We start from the raw sequence: 19,853 nt of genomic DNA on the forward strand, positions 1-19,853 counted from the left end.
CCAGTCAGGCCTCTAGTCCCCTTCCTTTTCAACTGCACTAGCAGTAAATAATTGCTGCCCCTAAGCTGTAGACCTTTGCTCAGCAGGGAAAGGGAGAGCTGTTCCTGGGCCGTGTGTGTCATTTGTTGGCCTGTGGCTCCTGCCTCTTGGTTTGCACACATCAGTGCACAGCAGCTCTCAGCTAGAGTAGCTTATTTTGGCTGGAGTAAGATAACTGGGAACACTGGGCTGCCCTCTGAGCTAAAGAGCAATACATATTAACTGCTTAGGGGTCTGACATAAATTTTAAACTCTTAACTCAGCGTCTTTTTGATCTCTGTTTCTGAAATTGGAGCATGAAGAGGTGCTTATACTGTATGTGGAGTTTGTTTTACATGGTGAGTATGCTTCTTGCAAGTTACCATTTTGCACCCTGGAAGACTAAAATGCTGAAAATAGTATGTCTCAGCTACTCTAAAGCACTTTATTTGGGGAAAAAAAATTCCATATCTTACCTTGCTGCTTTGCTTATAAAAGTACAGCAATGTCTTATCCATTCACTCTTTTGGCTGTAATTTCCGGAGATCTATCTATGTGAAAGGGATGATGTCTACATGTATATAAAAAGGAAATTTAGACTGAAAATCTGCTTTAATGGTATGATTTATTGGACTACATTATGGTCTCCAAAGGGAGGGGGGATAAGTCCCATTAAATAATGGAAAAACACACCTCCTGAGGACCAGGACATATAGGACCTAAACATGAGGAAACTGAACAGATTTTATCTAAGCTAGAGCTAGCCAGTTTCTTCTGCCATTACCATGTTCCCAAAGGAGCAGCAGAACAGATATACGACATTTTCTGACCATTTGTATTTGTATGGAATAAACATTATGTAGTATGTTCTAAAATATTTTCCCTTGATGGTGATTATTTGTTACTATGAAAAGTAACTGAGTTGACTAAGGAATACTTTCCTTAAATTAATCATTTCATGTTCTGGCTATTCAAGGAAGCAAAGAATGAGTCACTCTTTAGTATAATTAGCCAAGAAAGCACTCACTTAAGTCATGTATCCAGGACACCTGCATTTGCACAAACTGAGGGGAGTTTTGCTGTTGACTTCATTGGAAACAGTCAAAGTCTCATTTTCTCCAGATATGCTGAGGCCTTTTTGGAATTGGTTCTATTTGATTTCACTCAATACATGGAAGAATACATTTAGTATCTTGTTGACAAAATCCATTTGGTCCGGGCCTACTCACTGCTGAAGTCATTGCTTGTCTACTAACATTTTGAGAACAGAATCACATTTTTAAGAATCCAAATACCCCTTACTTAGTATTTGGTTTAGTTCTTTGGACTTTTGAAAATGAATATAGAATCCTACTCTATCACTGTTTTGGTGTTTACAATGCAATTGTGCTTCCTTTCTTTGGATAAAAGGGGAATCTCATCAACATTCTGTATTTCAGCTATTGGAGAAGCACAGGCCTGCTTATGGAAGGTTACTTATAAGAATTCTCTTTTCATACACTAGAATTATGCATCAAGACATTTGGACTATAATGCAAAAAGCTGCCTATCTATTATATTACCACCTGAATGTGTTATTAAAATGTTACTGGAGTGCTGCACTTTGATGGTTTCATGCAGTCAGAATCCAACGATCATCATTTTAGAATCCCATCTTTGCATTACTATTTTTAAGGGTATTGATTTTTTTCTAATAGCCTTTCTGAAGAGTTTCTTGAGTTCAATGAGGTTTCTTTATTCCATAATTACAGAAAGCTTACTGAAGATAATACTTTTTTGAAAGAATTTTTTTTCAGTTTAGTTTTCCTTTGATATGGTCACGTTTATGTAAATAAAGATCTGTTTACTCAGTTTCAATATACAGTAGTCTTAAATCAGAGAAAGCTCATAATAAATATGAAACTAGAGCATTCCTTTTTGTAAACACATCTGCAAGCCTGACTGCATCTCACTAAGCATTTTATAGGTTCATTACACTACTTGGCTCACATTGAAGTCACCTCAAATTTTATTTTTATTTTTTTTCTAACCATCATGTGAATAAACTTTGGCTTCTGTTTAGACTGGAAAAGATCCAGTATCTGCTGATAATCTACAGATTCAGGAAAACATAATGGTTATTACTGGTATTAAGGCATTTCTCTACACCTGTGTGCCACACTCTAAACTTTAGTGGGGTCAGCAGAGTGCCCCTTACTAGAATTGCATTGTGGATTTTATGTTGAATGAAATTAATTTCATTTGCAAATGAGCAAAGTTTGGAGCAAAGTTAGCTGACAGGCATAAATATAGAACCAGATTGTTATACATGTATTCATATAGGTAAATACACACACACACACACACACACACACACACACACACACATATATATACACACACAGACACACACATATATTTAACCAATCCACAAGGGATGGTTTTGAAACATCCTGTATCTATAGTTTGACCAACACCAGAAAATCCTTGTTTATTTTAGTGTTTTTTTCCCCCTATACATCTTAGGTGTTTTTTAAGAGTTCATTGTTGTCTGTGTAGGAACAAGTTTCAGAAGCATTTTAGAACAACTTAGATGATCTTTAACGTCCCTTCCAAACCAAACCTTTCTATGACTCCATGATCCTATGTACAGCATTTAAGAGTACAATAAAGCATCCTTAAGAATGCATGATCAGTATAATCAGACATATATACTATATGCTAAAGGGATTAGACTTAAAATAATGCATTTTTCTTTTAACAGGATGCTATACTTTGCAAACCCATCGTCTCCTGCATAAACTCACAGTTTGCAACCGTGGCAATGCCAAGTCCATTGATGACAATACCTGTATTGTAGCTCACGAGATTCTTTGTTTTATGAGATGCAAAAAAAATATTAGCACCTTATCAGTATGAGCAAAATGTTACCTATGTTATTTAAATTTTATTATATTTATAATATTATTATTGATAGCCATTGTAAGTTATCTGCAGCTAGTAAGGTAAAAGCAATTTTAGGAGGACAATTATAGTGCTGTAAGAATTGCATTTTCCAAGACTAATATAGAAACTTAGTTGGTCAGCTGCATTGAAGAATTTTAATTCATCCGTGTAAAAAGTACAAAAAGTCGATATGCTTGAGATCAATCATGTCCTACTTTTGTTTAGTTTTATGTAGAACTGTCTAAAAGCTTGAAAAAAGACACACAAATAATTTACTTAATCTTGGCACTGCTTGTAAATCTTCAAGTAATAATTATTTATTAAATATTTACTTGAGGTGAAAATTAGACTTCATCAATGAAAAAAGATTCAAAGATGCTTGGATCTGCAAGGCTTTTCTTCTTTAAATCTAAACTTTAAACCAGTCTCTTGAGATTCATCTTGTTTCTGTGAGCCCTAGGGAATAGCAGGAAATTCATACATATTTAATATTAGTCAAATCAACCAATGCAATAACCATGCTAAAAGAACAATTATGCAGACTATTTATGTAAATATGGAATAAGAATTACGTGTTTTTATTTAGAACTGGGAAGACTTGTAAATTATTTAATTTAAGAAGACATGCTTTGGAGTAATTTTGAGCAATTTATTTACAATACATATATCATAGAAAAATATTTTAATATATTTGTTTTTTCATATTAATTTCAACCATAACTAGGTTAAGACTAGTATAATCTTCAGAGAACAGAATTGTTTTGTCTTTTATGAAACATACATGCAAATATCTGTTTGTGCCAGAAGAATTTATTTAACATTTTATTTAACAAGCATTTCTTTTAACTAAGAAGACATGGCAAAATTATTTAACTCTGTGTGTTCAATAATAATAAAAAATGATAGTATTTTTCATGCATATAAGAATTTTAAGAATCTGCAAATATGTCTTATATTTTCCTTAACTACTCTAGTCATGAAGAATATTGCATATTTTAATGAGCCTGGAAACCAGTCTCCAGTTAACTTCCATCTCTTAGAAATGCTTCTATAGGAGCAGCAAAAGGTATCCACAGAAACCATGAATTCGCCTCTTCAGAAATGACTTTCTTATTTTAGTCATAGCTAATCCTCAATAATTCATGCTTCTTGTGAAGTCTGTTATTAGTTCAAGAAACCACTGTAATCAGAGACATTTGCACTGAAACATGGTGAAGAAACAATGTCAGGAATTAGAGTCACAGAAGGACCTTTGGAGTCTCTGTGCTATTAAAAAGAATGCCGTGAAGGGTCAGAAAATTCTTATTAATTTAGGTCAGTTCAGAACTTCACGGCCATCCTATCTATTGCTTTCCTGCAAAAAGGAGATAGATGACTGGGCAGTAAACAGGTCTGACACATTCTGTGTAAGAATGTGGGGGTTTTGACTATCAGTTGTTTTGACAGTCATTTTTGGCATTTTTTCTGGCCAGGCATAGATGATGGTCTAGACCATAGACAGCTAGACTCATTCAGTCCCTTTTCTGACTCATTTGATTTGTATGTGTCAATACAAGATGTATCTTACTCCAAACATGGATGCTTTTCATTGGCTCTAAGGTGAAGTCAGGACAACTGACTCACCTGCTCACTCTTGCTCACTCTACTAACTCCAGTGGAAGGCTCTGCAGTACAGAGACCTATACTCACCCCTGTTAACTCTCTATGCAATTACCCCTCAGCTTCTCTAGGTCTGTACTGATATTTTAGCTGCCTGGTCTGGCGCTTTGATTCATCATGATTTTGGTGTCAGCCAATACTTTGGGTTGATCCCAGAATGATATTGCTGGCATGCGAAAAAAAAAACCCAAAAACAAAAAAGAAAGAAAAAAGAGGAAAAATGTGTTTAACAGTATACTGTATAAAAGGATTCGAATGCCTGCAATTAGGTCTTTCAATTGAAAACTCGACTTGAAAGCTGAAAATCTGAAAAGTTCAGTGTGTGGAACTACTATTTCTTTTGAGAAGTACATACATGTTAATGAAATCTCACCATATTTCAGAAAGTAGTCCTTTTCACATCTAATCAAAAGCACTTCAGCTATTAAGGCTTCCTAGAGAAACTCCACCGTGCAGTTAAGTAGAATGGAACTTACTAAAGAGTGCAAGCATAGTTGCTTTCATTAAGAGGTCAAAATAAAAGAGTCGACCCATATTTTAATATAAAAGCTCAGTGATCAGAATATTTACCTGAGTTTCAGTCTCTCTGTGCAAAGGAAAATTTAATTGAAGTTCCTCTTTGAGAGTACTGCAGAAATAACAGAAATAACAGGGGAAACAAAAAGGAAAAGAAAGGAATTCTCTTATTCTTCTAAGAAATTATCTTTTAGCCTGTCTGGTCAGGAAGGCACATGTAGAATCAAGACACTATTCCCAAATTTTAGAAGCATAGATGCATTTACCTTTTACTCTATCTTTCTTCTGTACCTATCTTCTGTATTTTTCTGCACAAGCAAGGATTTTTATAGAGCAAATAGAATAAATCTGAGCATAGGGATGAATAGATGTACCTTGAAATTCTTTCTTCATTGCTTTTTTTTCAGTGGCACTTTTTGTTTGGTTCTAAGGTGGAAAAAACCCAATAGAATAAAAAGAAGGCTTAGGGACAAGGCCAGAATTTAGGAACCATCTTTCTGAAGTCAGTTTAACCTCATTGTTCCAAGTCCTGGGTTGTATTCATAAACTTCCATAGTTTGAGAATTAAACTAACAAGTAACTAATTCCCTCCATAATTTCAGTGTCTCTCTTTACTTTTGCAAAGAGAAATAATGATTTTTAATATTTATGTTACATAAAACAGGGCCAAAAAGTTGTCCTAACACCTTTTAGCTTTGCCTTTTTCTTATCAGGGAAAATCAAAAAGTGTGCTTGTACCTGACAGACATTGTACTATTAGTCTTGCAACTAATATCCCTGCTTTTCTGCTATTTTCTGCCTCTGCTCTGTTTCCCATTCTAGAAAAGCCTACAGTGTTAAATTAGAGAGCAGTACTAATTAAAGATCAGCTGGAAGAAATCAATAAAGACATTACTACATATTAACTGTTATCCTAAAAGAAACATTGGTTTTATTTCAGAAAGAATAAAAAAGTAAATGTATGTGATAGATTCCTGAAAGAAACAATGCAAAATATGAAACTCCAGTAACTGCAAAGAGATACAATAACAATTTTACCTGCTGTGGACAAGTGATTCATATTGTAGTCCTGAGAAAGTCATGAAGCAGTAATTACAGTGATGTGAATTTCCAAACACAATTTAATGATTTTATAGCCAGTAACTGACATTCATTTTTACATGGACACTCATAAGGTTAGTACTTTTAAAAACACTATGTCATTGTTTTCATTGCTTACTTCCAAATAATATAATTAGTTATTTATTAACTGAGCTACAGTCCATGATGTGAGATATTTTGATTTACAATGATTCTTTGACTTAAAATATATTATTCCAGCATACCTGACCTAACTTAATATCAAGGGGTTTTTTGTTGTTGCTCTGTTAGTAGGGTAATAGTTACTTTTCAAATGTTGACCTGTTCCATTCTTTAATTTCTAGCAATGTGAAGTTCATAAACTTGAACTAGAAATAGATGTTTTGTGTCAGACTTCATCTAGAGCAAATGAATTCTCATCTATTCAAGTCCACAGTGTTATCCTGCTTTACTTGTAAACTCACCCCAAACATCTCTTTTTAACTCTAATTTAACAAATATATTTAATTATACTTTAAATTGATATGGGGAAAACAATCCTTAAATTTTTCTTTTCTGATTGGAAGACACTATCCAGGACCAGGACACCTGCACCCAATACAGTACATAAATATAAATATAAACATACCTCAAGATATGCTGACTTTTTCTCATTTCCCCATTTCAGGGAGATGGGAAAATAAGAAGCTCTAGGAAGGAAGGAATTAAACTTATGACTAATCAAACCAATCTCCTTTGGCTATACCTAAAGCTGCAGTGCTCATTCATTCAGTCAGTGCTGAAAGAATGACATCCAAAGCAATTAAGAATTAATGGTCCAGATAGCTCCCTTATCTTGCTTTTACACTGGGTATCATTGTATTGTATCATTGTATTCATTGTATTGAATGAGTAGACCAGGAGAATATGATCTGCAAGTGTTAGTGGCAGATTGAGTTCCTTTCTTTTAAATGGAAGAAATCTCATATTAAAGGTTTCAGGTTCAATCTCTACAGGTGATCTCTGTTTAGGTATATTACATGTGAGAGCAATAGAATGCAAGGAAAGGTGATTTTTATTAAAAATGCTCTTGCATATTTATGCAATGTGAATACAGGAGCTTTTAATATACTAATTCATCATAGATTCTACTACAGAGTGAGAAGCCACTTCTACAAACCCGAAGGGGCTATTGAATCATAAATGTTACACTGATGACTGAAGTTTGTGACACCAAACTTCTAATCACGTGCCTTAAATCAGTTGAGTTATATTTTTCAATTACGTTGTTATATTAGCTTTATTAGCCTCAGTGACCAAATACATAATGATTTTTTTGCTCTAAAGGCAAACTGCAAAGAGCGTTGCAGAAATTTTTGCTATACAAGTTATTGAACGATAGTTTCAAAGGTTCTATTTAACTTTTGGGGCTATGCTATATGTCCAGATTTTGCAGCAAAAGAACAAGGGAAAATTAAGAGACAGAAAGCTAAAGCAGGTTAGCAAGGCACAAGACCTGCCGATTTTCCAGGAACATCTAAATGAGAGTTGAATTAATCTAATAATCTGGAAGAAGTTGTTGAGCTATGGTTCTAATGAACAGAAGACAGCAGAGAAGGAAAACTCTTTCCTTATCACAATAACATATTTATTACAGAATTTCCCATGATCATCAGCCTCTGTGTATTTGGTAGCTAACGCCCCTCATGTGACTACTGAAGCTTCCTGAAATGCTTAGTTTTCTGTTGACTGCTGGGCAGTTTCATATGGGCATTTATCCTTGGAAATAATATATGTAGCTGCCTTTCAGTAACAAAATGTACTCCATTGATCCTTAAAAAAACAAAAGGTTTTTTAATGATATGGCTATATTATCAGCTTCTTATGGAATTTGCTTCACTGTAGGTCACTGTCAGACTGGGTTTCAGTTACATGGAAGTGTGCAGTAGTTTGGGGAATCAATGCAAGTTTTAGTGCTCAAATTGTTGAATGTCTCCACAGAGAGTGTTAATCTTGCAGATGACCTAGGATGACTTTTAAGACAAAGTTGAAGCATTGGATTTTGTAATAAAGGGCAAAAAACTTTGGCAGAACATTTTATTTTGGTTTGGTTTGGTTTTGTTATTTATTTCTTGTTGTGTTTGGGCTGTTTTGTGGTTTTGTCTTTTTTTTTTTTAACAAGCTTATCAAAGACAGATAGCTATTAAGACATTGATATTTAAAGTCAAAATAGACTTCTCTTAGGAATCTACTTTGAAGTACAAATACACAAAATGAAACTAGAGAGAAATTACCTAGACCAGGAATCTGCACCATTGAATTCTAGCACTTTCGTGGATTTAAACTTCTATACTGCTTTTCTCAAATTCAAAAGGACATATATATTAGTTTCTAGTGGCCCACAACATGCAGACACATGGCCTTATCTCAGCAAACAGCCAAACTGTGAAATGTCTATACAATATACACACAGCTTAATAGTGAGGTTGTGGTCAGAACAGCTTGCATAGATGGAGGTTCAAGTATGAAAAAACCTCAAACAAATGTATGGCATAAGGAAATACATTTTCAGATCTCAGAAGTTACAATAGCTCTCATAATTCCTTGACTAAGGTTCTAAACTACAGCTAATTGGATAATAAATTATATAGAGGTGTACCTATAGGTTTTCAAGACCTCCCATTCTCTAGAGCTAGCCACCTAGATAAAAAAATAGACAGAAATCCCACATGAGAAAACAAAATGAATATTTGAATAAGATCATGCTCATTTTTGTTCTGTGGTTCCTCAGACAACTTAAAATTTATTGTCCTGTACTTTAAAACTGAGTCAGATAATGTTAATTTCCCCCTGCCTTTTTGCTAAAAAATGGTTAAGACTGCCATACAAAGTTAGAAACCCAGTTTTCTTCATCTACTTTTTCATGTACCAATGTCATCAGGAGAGTGATGAAATTCTTATTTAAATTAGTGATGATTGGTGAAAGTTGATGATGAGAAAATACTGGATAAAATATGGATAGGAGCATTCAATATACTATGCAAATTATGAATGATAATCTGGACAGATTGATTAGATTGTAGTATGTGGAATAGTTTGAGAAATGAAGCCTGTCATCTAAGCTTTTTACAGGTGTCAAGTAAACTGTAGGATTTTTTAAGGGATACCTTTTAATTGAAATGGAATTCTGTAGGAATGCATTTTTTATTTTCTGTTCTCAGGGTCCACTTATCAGCTTGGTGAATTCCAGAACAAACTCCATCTACTTCTTCCCTTTTTTTCGAGGCATCATGTCTCAGTTGGGATCACTTGGTGTTGTATTTTAAATAGATGTGATTTAAAAAATAAAAGATCTTTTGAGAACTAACTGAAAAGAAGTATTTTAAATACAAATGTTGAAGAAACTTTAAGATATAAATTTATCCCTAGGAGAAACAACTAACATAAAAAAATTGATATAGTAACTTTAAAATACTTCATGAAGTTTCATCCATCCAGCCTCTATGATGTCCATGTGAATGGCATTGATAAAGTTCCAAAACTCTTGGAAAATGTATCCCCAAACACACAGTTAATCATTGCTATTATGTTAAATATAGTGAAACAGTCATAATTTGCCTGGTAAATTACAGTATATTACAGAGTGCACTGTAAACACTGCGAACACTGTAAACATTTACTTGTAAATTGCAATTCCTTTCACATATTCATGATAAAAAGACTTATTTAGCAAACACATGTATGACTTTTAAATCAGTTTCCACAGATTTTAGAGTTGTGATGTAGTTGGATTTAACGTATTTGGCCAAATATGTAGGTGTTAAGAAATAACTCTCAGTGGAAACCTTGATCAATGGAAATGTAAAAATGAAAAAAAAAATCAAATCCCAAATTAGCTTATTGTCTCTGTGGTTTTGTTGTGTTTGTTTGCTTGTTTGTAGAGTATTTCACCTAAGTGAATAAAATATTTCCTATAGGTCTAAATTTATCCACATGCTGCGGGGTGAACATATTAAGAAACAACAAGGTCTGTGTATGTATCTATTTATATTTGTTCTCATGCTTGTAATGTCTTACTGCCTGACAATAAGATCTGTTTAAAGCCTGGCAATTAAGAAAAGTGAATCTGACCAGCCTCCTTTATTATCCAAGCCTAAAGCAATGCAAGATTTAAACACAAGGCAATATTAAGCAAACTTGCATTTAAACAAGCCACGTCAGTCTTAGAGTCTTTTGCTAGCTCCTTTCTTTTCATCCATTATATTCTATTATATACAAAAGTCTATATGTTAGTAAGCTTTTGGTTATGGTATATTTGGATTAGTTCCAAATTTAGCAAAGCAGCCTATAAGAAGAATGGAGGGTTTGGGCCTGCAGAATCAATATGTTGATAGCTGAGGATATCAGGTGTGGTACTGATTTGGAAAAAATTTTTTGGAAAATTTTTTTATTTGGAAAAAATAATTGTATATCTGCATAAGTATGACTTGAACTCTGATGTATAGGATTTATTGAATCAGAGAATATGAAATAACAATAAATTTGTGCCTGCTATTAGACGAGGAGTATAAATAGCAAATATCCAGGGAGCCTAATGAAGTATCCCTCTGTTCTGCCTCAATGCCTGTCTCCATATTCTCTTTCTCTTCTCCTTCTGTCCCATGGCAGTGTCTCTGCTCTCAGGTAATTACTAATCATTCTTATTGAAGACACTCCTTCTCCTGGTACAATCCTGTAGTGTTTGGGTGCTGAGAAATACTAATTAGAGACACAAATTATATAACAAATTCCCTCTAACTTCACAGGGTAACAAAGAGCACATAGAGATGCTATTGAATCAAACAGGACAAACATTTTTTATAGTTGGATTAGTGTCTAACTGAAGAATCTTTAAAAGGTAGGAAGGCTACAGCTGTCTTACAGAGTTGGCAAGATACATTTGTAGTAGTGATTTTAGGAAGCCAATTTCAATTCTAATATCATGTTTTCAAGTGTTTTGCCAGCAAACCTAGAAGTCTTACTTTATAGATATTTTCAAATTACCAAGGAGGTTTGTGGAGTCTTCATCCTTGAAGATATTCAAAAGGCATCTGGACATATTCCTGGGCAACTGTCTGTAGATGGCCCTACTTGGACCTGCTTGGCCAAGCTTGGACCTGCTTGGAGCAGCTGCCCTCCAGAGGTCCCATTCAGTGATTCTGTGATACGTTTTTATAGTTTATGAATTTTAATTATTGTTTGGCTATCTTATCATTCTGTAAAAAATATTGGTGGAATTTGTAAGTCATTAACATTAATCCATTTTAAAATCTGGTCATCTAAGTATGCAGTGTGGAGCAAAAACATTGAATGAAGTTATTGACATCCACTACTCTAATTTGATAACCTTGGAAACTTGATCTTTACATTTGTGTTTTCCTTTATGTGGGACAACCTCCTGGAAAAGGATCACTCTCTTAAAAAGGAAACTGCTTTTACCTTCTAACTCCTGTTATTAATCAATGCAAAAGTCTTAGTTACGGCTGAAACTTCTTATCATGATATCATAATTTCGCTCTTGAAATGTAGTTTTCATTTTAAGATATTGATAACAGAAACTAGATAAGAAACTTTACTTTGCCTTCCAGCATTAGAAAATATCTTGCACTGCAAATCAATTATCTCCTTGCTTTTAAAATAAATCTACTCTGGGAATAATAGGATTCTGTATATGAATATACAATATACCCTTCTGTGCACATGTGTATGTGCGTAAATGAGTGGGTATTCTGTCCTTCTTTGTGAATGTAAGGCTGTTTTAAGTACATCTCTGTTCTCTTACGATAAGACATCTCTTTCCTTTCTAATGGAGACTAAGATGAAATCTGATGTAAAAATAGATTTCACAGCTGAACCAGGCTTGAAGTTCGAATTTTTTTTCCGAATACTTTTTTTCATGCTACAGTGTAGTTAATTAATGTGTAGTTAAACAATAGGCAGTCTGTTCACATATTTAAATGCCATTTTAGTGGATATATATATATATATATATATATATATATATATAATATTTGGAAAGTTTCTTTTTTCACTAAAGTAACATTAAAAAAATTTTAAAAACCCTACACTTTGCATTTTTAATATCAAGAATTATAATTATGTAGACAGATAGCTCCAACAAGAGATTTTTTTTCCCATTTAAATGTTTAAAAATTCTAATCAGGTCAGCAGTAATGTGGACAAGTCATAAAAGGTCATTTCCCTTGAAAGTGAGACCTCTTCCTATTTTAGAAAAAAAAAATCAATTAAGAGCCATACCAGCCATAGGATCAAATTTCTTATAATTTTGGATGATACACATTTCTGTACCAGTGTCATGAATCCCATGATTCACGCTGCTTTGGTCATCTCTTGTATAGAACTGCAAAATCCACTATGCACTGACAAAAATTTCCCATTTTCCCTCAGTAGTGAAAGTTTTTTTAAAAGTAATATAAATTTTTCAAAACCACCTCTGAAAACAGTTTTTCCATAGGAGCTGCCTGGGAGCTGAAGGAAATGAGGAAGGGGAAAAGCGCCACCTATTGATCCTGGCTCGCGAACTCGCTCGGTGCCGCTCGGTACCTGTTGTGGTTGCGCTTAATGAGCACAGCCGGCATTTTAGAGGCACACGTCTGCTGCGAGTTTCAATATTGTCAGGCTGCATGTTGAAGTGTTTAAAGAATATATATTAAAACATAACTAAAGCCAAATGAATATTTTACACAGTCGTAATGCTGTGTCAGAAACAGAATTTTCTTTTCCTTCCTTTCTTTCTTTCTTTTTCTTTCTTTCTTTCTTTCTTTCTTTCTTTCTTTCTTTCTTTCTTTCTTTCTTTCTTTCTTTCTTTTTCCTTCCTTCCTTCCTTCCTTCCTTCCTTCCTTCCTTCCTTCCTTCCTTCCTTCCTTCCTTCCTTCCTTCCTTCCTTCCTTCCTTCCTTCCTTCCTTCCTTCCTTCCTTCCTTCCTTCCTTCCTTCCTTCCTTCCTTCCTTCCTTCCTTCCTTCCTTCCTTCCTTCCTTCCTTCCTTCCTTCCTTCCTTCCTTCCTTCCTTCCTTCCTTCCTTCCTTCCTTCCTTCCTTCCTTCCTTCCTTCCTTCCTTCCTCCCCTTTTCTGTCCTCTCTTTTCCTTCTTCCCTCTCTCCCCTCTCCTATGTCTTGCTCTCTCCTGTATGTCTTTTCTCTCTTCAAAACCAGTTTTCTTTTGAGAGGTAGAGAGGACATGAAGAACAGCTCTAACAGAAGTTTTGTTGCAATCTGTAGAACTGTATACTCTGCAATCGCTTTGCACCTGGTGGAGAACTTTGCATGCTGAATAGACAATCTCATATATCTTCCAGTACTTAAAGGAAGAAACAGTTAATTTTCCCTTCAATGAGGATGAGGATTGTTACAGATATCATAAGGTTGGCAACAAAACAATTCTGATTTTTTGTTTCAAAGATTGTTCTATATTTACTGCAAGCTGATTTTAGCATATTTCAAATCCTACCAAGAATTCTGAAATGTGACTTTTTTTTTTTTCCAAATGGGCATTAATAATGTACATATTGTGACTTTTAAATCACTGGGTTCAATAATGAATAGTTCATTGACTGCTGGTTCAATGAATTGTGTGGAAATTCATGGACCATGCAGGCAAAGAGAAAAGGTAGCTGTTATTATTTCAAACGAAGATTTTATGTCTTAGTGGCATTGTGAAAGATTGACCTTCACATGAGATATTGCTGTTCTTGCATTACCACCCTGATATCAATAGAAAACTGCTTTTAATCTACACAAAGGGTCCTGTTATCCTCTCAATGCATGGGGGATTATCATGCTTAACTCTCCCGAACATCGAGAGGCAAATAGACCCCACAGTCTCTATTGCTGTGAAGCAGTTTCTTGAACATAATTCATATGTGTTTCAATGAAGGGTTTGAAAACTTTGGTTTGTGTGTGTCTGTGTGTGTGTATGTGTGTGTGTGTGATTTGTTTTGCTTTGTTTTAAACTAGAAAGTTGGCTTTTTGCTGTAAACTTGTACAAGAATGCTATTTGATACGTAGTACATAAGGATTTGTTGAGTTCTCAATGTTGGTAGTTAGATTAAAATATTCATGATCCTCTCACTTAACCATATGATCTCCTCTCAGCAATGCTCATTCTAGAAGCTAAACGTTTATGTTGTAATGGAAATGTAAATGTGAGATTTATATAGGAATCTGGCAGAGGGCACATCTCATTTACAAAGTAAACCAGGCAATAATAATACTAATACTAATAATAATAATAATAATAATACTAATAATAATAATAATAATAATAATAATAATAATAAATACCAGGCAGTATGTTTGTTTATCAGCATTTATTTTGATAATCTGCAATATGGCAATACTCTTCATTGCTTACATTCCATTGCATATTTGTCTTTTGCATTTCCAGATCAATAAGATAACCATGGCTTACTGTGTTCCTATGTCTATTAACATACACATACATGTACATACATACATACACACACATATATATATACAAGTATATATGTAGGCATGTGTGTACTGTGTCCACTCAGTGAAAACTTTTAAATATTAAAAGAAGTATTGCATCCCATATTTCATCTATTCTTACAAGACAAGAATGACAGTATTAAGATGCACATTCAGGATAGCACTCTTTCTACTTTGAACGCTGTCAAGAACAAAGTGCTTTACAGACTTAAAATAAATCTAGGTACTAATCCATTGAATTTCTGACAACAGGAGCCCAAGGTTTCCATGCACTTAGCTGAGTACTGCATAAGAGCTTGTGCATTATTTATGTCCACTAATGGTGTTGCAATGCTCTTTGTGTGAAGCAGTGACAGTGCAATCTACTAAGATAGCTGCTGCTGTGGACAAAGCCATACATTTTCCTGGGCTTGAATTTTTGACAGAATACTCTATTAATGCCAATTCTGCTTAAGTAAATGCTGAACAGGGGTCAGTTCCTCCCCTCCATTCCCCTTATTATTTAAGAAAACAGAGCCATAAAACTGAAAATGATGTTCTGGGCTTTGCTGAATTTTGCAACACAATAGTAGCTGATAAAGGTCAGTCTGCTTTTTTGTCTACTTTTATGATTTTGTGTGATGGTCCACAGACTAAATAAGAAAGCTCTTAGCATTGGAGAAGGGAGGTGCTATTAATTCCAGTTTCATTGCCATTATACTCTTCAGTGGATCAATAGAATTAAATGAGCTGAGATATTAGGAAAATATTGTGAAGAGAAGTAGGGTGGTATTATTTGACCAAGGTTAGGATGAATAGAAAATAAAGAACCATTTATATTGGGATGTCAATAAATCATAAGACCCATATATAAAATGGAATAGGGCATAACAATCATAAGCATTTAAATGACTATAATATCTTTCACTTTTTAAAATATGTTGATATTTGGCTGGCAGCTTAAAGGGCCACTGCAAGTATTTTTTTTAATTGTATAATTTTTTTTTTAAAGAGTAATTCTCTTTGTATAGAAGGTTCTATTTAAATTGTCTAATTATAAGTTTATAATATTTTGTTAAAAATAGCTGTCTTTATTTACTTCTTAACCATTAGGGCCTGGAAGTTCTGACAGGGACATGGCTGAGCCTGAGTTACCTTTTCCCATGGCTTTCCTGTTTGTACTGCCTGCTGCCTCTGCAATCTCCATTTCAGCCTTGCTGTTGCTGCTCCTAGGAAAAGCTTTTCTTGTGCTCTTGTAAAACATTGCGTACATCGAATAAAGCTGAAGAAATGACTAACCCAAAGGACATGAAGTAGCTACTTTGGAGTCAACATGCAGAGAATCCTGTGGGAGATAGACAAAGGACTTTCAGGTATTTGAGAAGGGAAAAAAAAAAAAGTCTTTCTTCCTTTTCAGAATCCACAGTATGAACAGCAACAATTCTCACCATCTGAAGAGCTCAGTGACTACAAAGCAAGCTTTTTTCATTGTCTCCCTTCTACAGTTAGGAAAATTGAGGTTATACACAGGTGAAGTTTTCCTAAAGTAATAGACCTAAGGGCAGTGGTATAGTCTTGTCATAAGCCTAATGGTTACTTGCAAGTAAGGTATTTTAGCTAGAAATTAATTAAAATGTATTTAATTTGGAAAGAAATCAAAACCAAATCAGGCTAATAGGTGCAATAACTTGAGATAAAACTGACAAATTGTATATCCAACATTTTTTTGTTTAGTAGTAGAATGCTTCTATTTACTCTTCATGAGTCTAGTTTAACAAACTTAATCAGTTTTCATCCTGTTGAAATCTGAAGAAATTCTCATATTCTTCATGGCCATGATTTTTCCCCCCCCCCCATACTAATCAGTTAATTTCACACTCTTTCTGCCTGTTCTGCCTCTGCCTTGTAATATAGCTTCAAAAATATAAGTCTAAAAGGAAAAAAAATCTAGTTCTTTCACACAGAATCACACAGTATTATGGAATTTTTCTAGTACTTCTTGAAGTTTTTGGCCCAATGCCTCACTCAAAGCATATTCAGGGGTAATAGATTGCTCTGGGCTGTGTCCAGCTGAGTCCTGAATTTCTGCAAGGACAGAAACAGTAACTGACATAGAACAATATCTCTGGGAAGCCTGTTTCAGAGTGTGCCCACATTCAGTATTTATTTTTCTTTTTGAGAGAGAATGTCCAGTATTTAAACCAGGTTTATTATTATGTCCAGGGCATTGTTGTACTGGGCTGTGTCATCTTTATAGTTTGCCATTTGGTTGTTGCTGGTTACTGTAAGATACAAGCCCTCTTTTGTTAAGGATGAACAAATCCATATCTCAGCCTCTTCTCTTGGCATACTCTGCCAACTCCAGAATTGGTGCTGCAAGACAGTTGTATTGGATTCAACAGCAAGCTCCTCCATTCAGAGCTCTTCTTCCAGGACTTCAAGGAATTCAAGAAAGAAACTCCAGCAGGAAAACTTAGTTTGTCTCAGTTTGCATATTCTGTACTCCACCAGCTTTCCTCCTGCCTACCCAGTTATTACTTTAAAAGTAATAACTTTCTTTGGGCAGGTAAAAATATCAGCCGTATAATTTTTTGTGGGATTTTTACAGAGATATCTTTCAGATCTGTTCCTCTTAAAATTTTAATTTTTTGGAGAAGTTTTATATTACACCTCTACAGCATGAAGATTTTCACCCGAGATTATTGTCTTGGTTACTTTCATTGGCATTTATAACATGTGTTTCATCTACTTTTAATGATTTATGCAGTAGGTTGGATGATAACTTTTCCCCTCCCCACTGGCTGCCATAATGGAGAACTGCTGCTAAGTCTTCAATTTTATACAAGACAAACACTACAACTACAGAGAATATTTTGTAACATTGACTATGATTTTTTTCCCCTGTACAGATTAACCTAACTCTTTAAAACCTTATTTTTCCCCATCACAGTTTCTGCCCTGATGGTAGCTTTACTATCTTGCTTGTGCATTGGGTAAAATCACCAATTTACTTCCAGGATGTATCTAAATTTTAAGGCTCTCCTTTCACATCAGCTCTGACTCATGGTCTGTGGTATGTCTCTGCAAAACTAGAACCATTTTCAGACTCTCATAACTTTGTGTCACCAGAAATTTTAGATCATTGTGAGTCTTGCCCTTTCTATCACATTAAATACCATCTCAACTTTCCTTTTCAAGACCATTCTTAAGCTACCCCTGACCTATATTCACTTCACATTACTCACAGTTTCAAACACTAACCTTTGAGCAGTGTGTGACATGTGCCATCACTGCCCATTTGTCATTTTTTGGAATCATAAATCATTGTAAGGCATGCATTGTATGCACATGTAGAAACATGTAAGCCTGCCTGCAGTCTTCACTTTTTTCCCTTAAAACTCTGATGCCATTTCATTGAGAGATGGGGAAGAAAGGCAAAACAAACAAGCGCCCTAGACAGTACTAAAGTCAGATAAATATTTGGTAGCTTCATCTAATCTCTCATTGTTTCCTGGTTTTTAGATTTTTGTTTCTTAGCTCTTATGTCAGCCTTATACAGAGATCAGGCACTGTGCATTTGTTTCACCGTTGTGTGAAATCTAGCTGTTCCTTGACTACCAACTGTCAGTGCCTACAGTGGAATTCATCTCATCTAAGACTAGTGATGGAGATATATAGACCCAAACTAATCAATTTACAATACCTGCAATCAGTGGGGAAAAATAAACCTGATTCATCTCATCTGGTTTTGATACCTGCATTTTGATGGAATGCCCCACTCTAAAACGATTTAAGTGTTCTGGTTTTGGTACAATTCCAGGTCTGTGTGAGGAAGTGGAGAAAATATTGTTGAGATAGAGTTCTGAAACAGACAATTATAATCACAATGAGTAGTGGGAAAAGTGTACAACTCCCACAAAATACTCATATAGCATAAAAACAGGTCATGCTTCCTGTAAAAGATTAAGTTCAAAGGTCACTCTTGAGAGACAAAGATTAAATCATCTCTCTATTTAAGCTTTTATATAATTTAGTTTGCAATTTATATCCTGAACTATGGCACTGAAAATCTGTAGTTCAACAGCCTTGTAAGGAGCTTAAGAAGAAGCTGCTTCTGGTGTACCTGTCTGGTCTTATACAGATATATGCCTGTCAGCAGTGTTTTAAATTTCTCTGATTTCAGTTTGCATGTGTTGAGAAGTTGACCCATTATATATACACTAAAAGGAAATAAAAGCAAGCTCACTCAGTGTTACTCTATAGCATATTTTCTACCTGTGCTAGAAAATCTGACAAAAACTCTGGTTTTCAGTGGTTCATTTCAGACTTTAAAAACCCAGATTGTGTTTCTGAGAAAATCATGTGACTCAGTCCGTGTCAGTTTACTAGTAAATAAAGAGTCCTGTGCAAAAGTTTAAACAGTGTACCAGGATTTTCTAGAGGTTAATTGTGATTATGATCCCTGGCATCTTTTTAGGTCTGCACCAACTAGTGTCTTATACACAACATTCTCATCCCACTTATTTAAAAATGTAGGTGTAGTCCTGAGTGCCACTTTAATGAGCACTAATTCCTATTCTACATATCATAAAGAAGAATATAAAGATACTTAAAATACTGGATTAGGGAATATAATTTAACTCACTTAGGAGAGGACTAACAACCACAGAGAATATTTTCCAAGACTATTCTTTTAAAAGTTGTCTGCCTAGCAAAAGCTAGGCAGAAAATCTCAGCCCAAAATAAGCCACTTTAAGCAGTTTCTTAGTAAAAATCTCTGTTTAGCTATTGAATCACAGTTCCAAAGACCAGCTATTTATCCTTTTTCATAATTCAGATGCTAATATAATTTGACAGTGATTTTAAGCAGATAAGATCTAAACTTGTCATGAAAATTACCTGTAATATGCTCTGAATGATTTAAAAAAAAATTCAGAAACAAACAATTGAAATTGTTTAAATTGTACAACATATAGAAAGTGGTCAGTGTATTTGGTTCACAAATACTATGTTCTGTCTATATGGTTACGTTTGCAGTAGTTTAGAAAAGATGACTAAACTATTTTCTGGAACTGAGAAAAGCTAGCAGCAAATAACTTACACCCATAATGTGCTGTTGTCTCTAAGCAGGGTAGGCACAACCACCTGATAGGAATAGTTCCTGTCCTAGGCTTATTCTGAAATGTATT

Source organism: Molothrus ater, chromosome 2 (assembly GCF_012460135.2).
Source record: "Molothrus ater isolate BHLD 08-10-18 breed brown headed cowbird chromosome 2, BPBGC_Mater_1.1, whole genome shotgun sequence".
Classification (NCBI taxonomy): Eukaryota; Metazoa; Chordata; class Aves; order Passeriformes; family Icteridae; genus Molothrus; species Molothrus ater.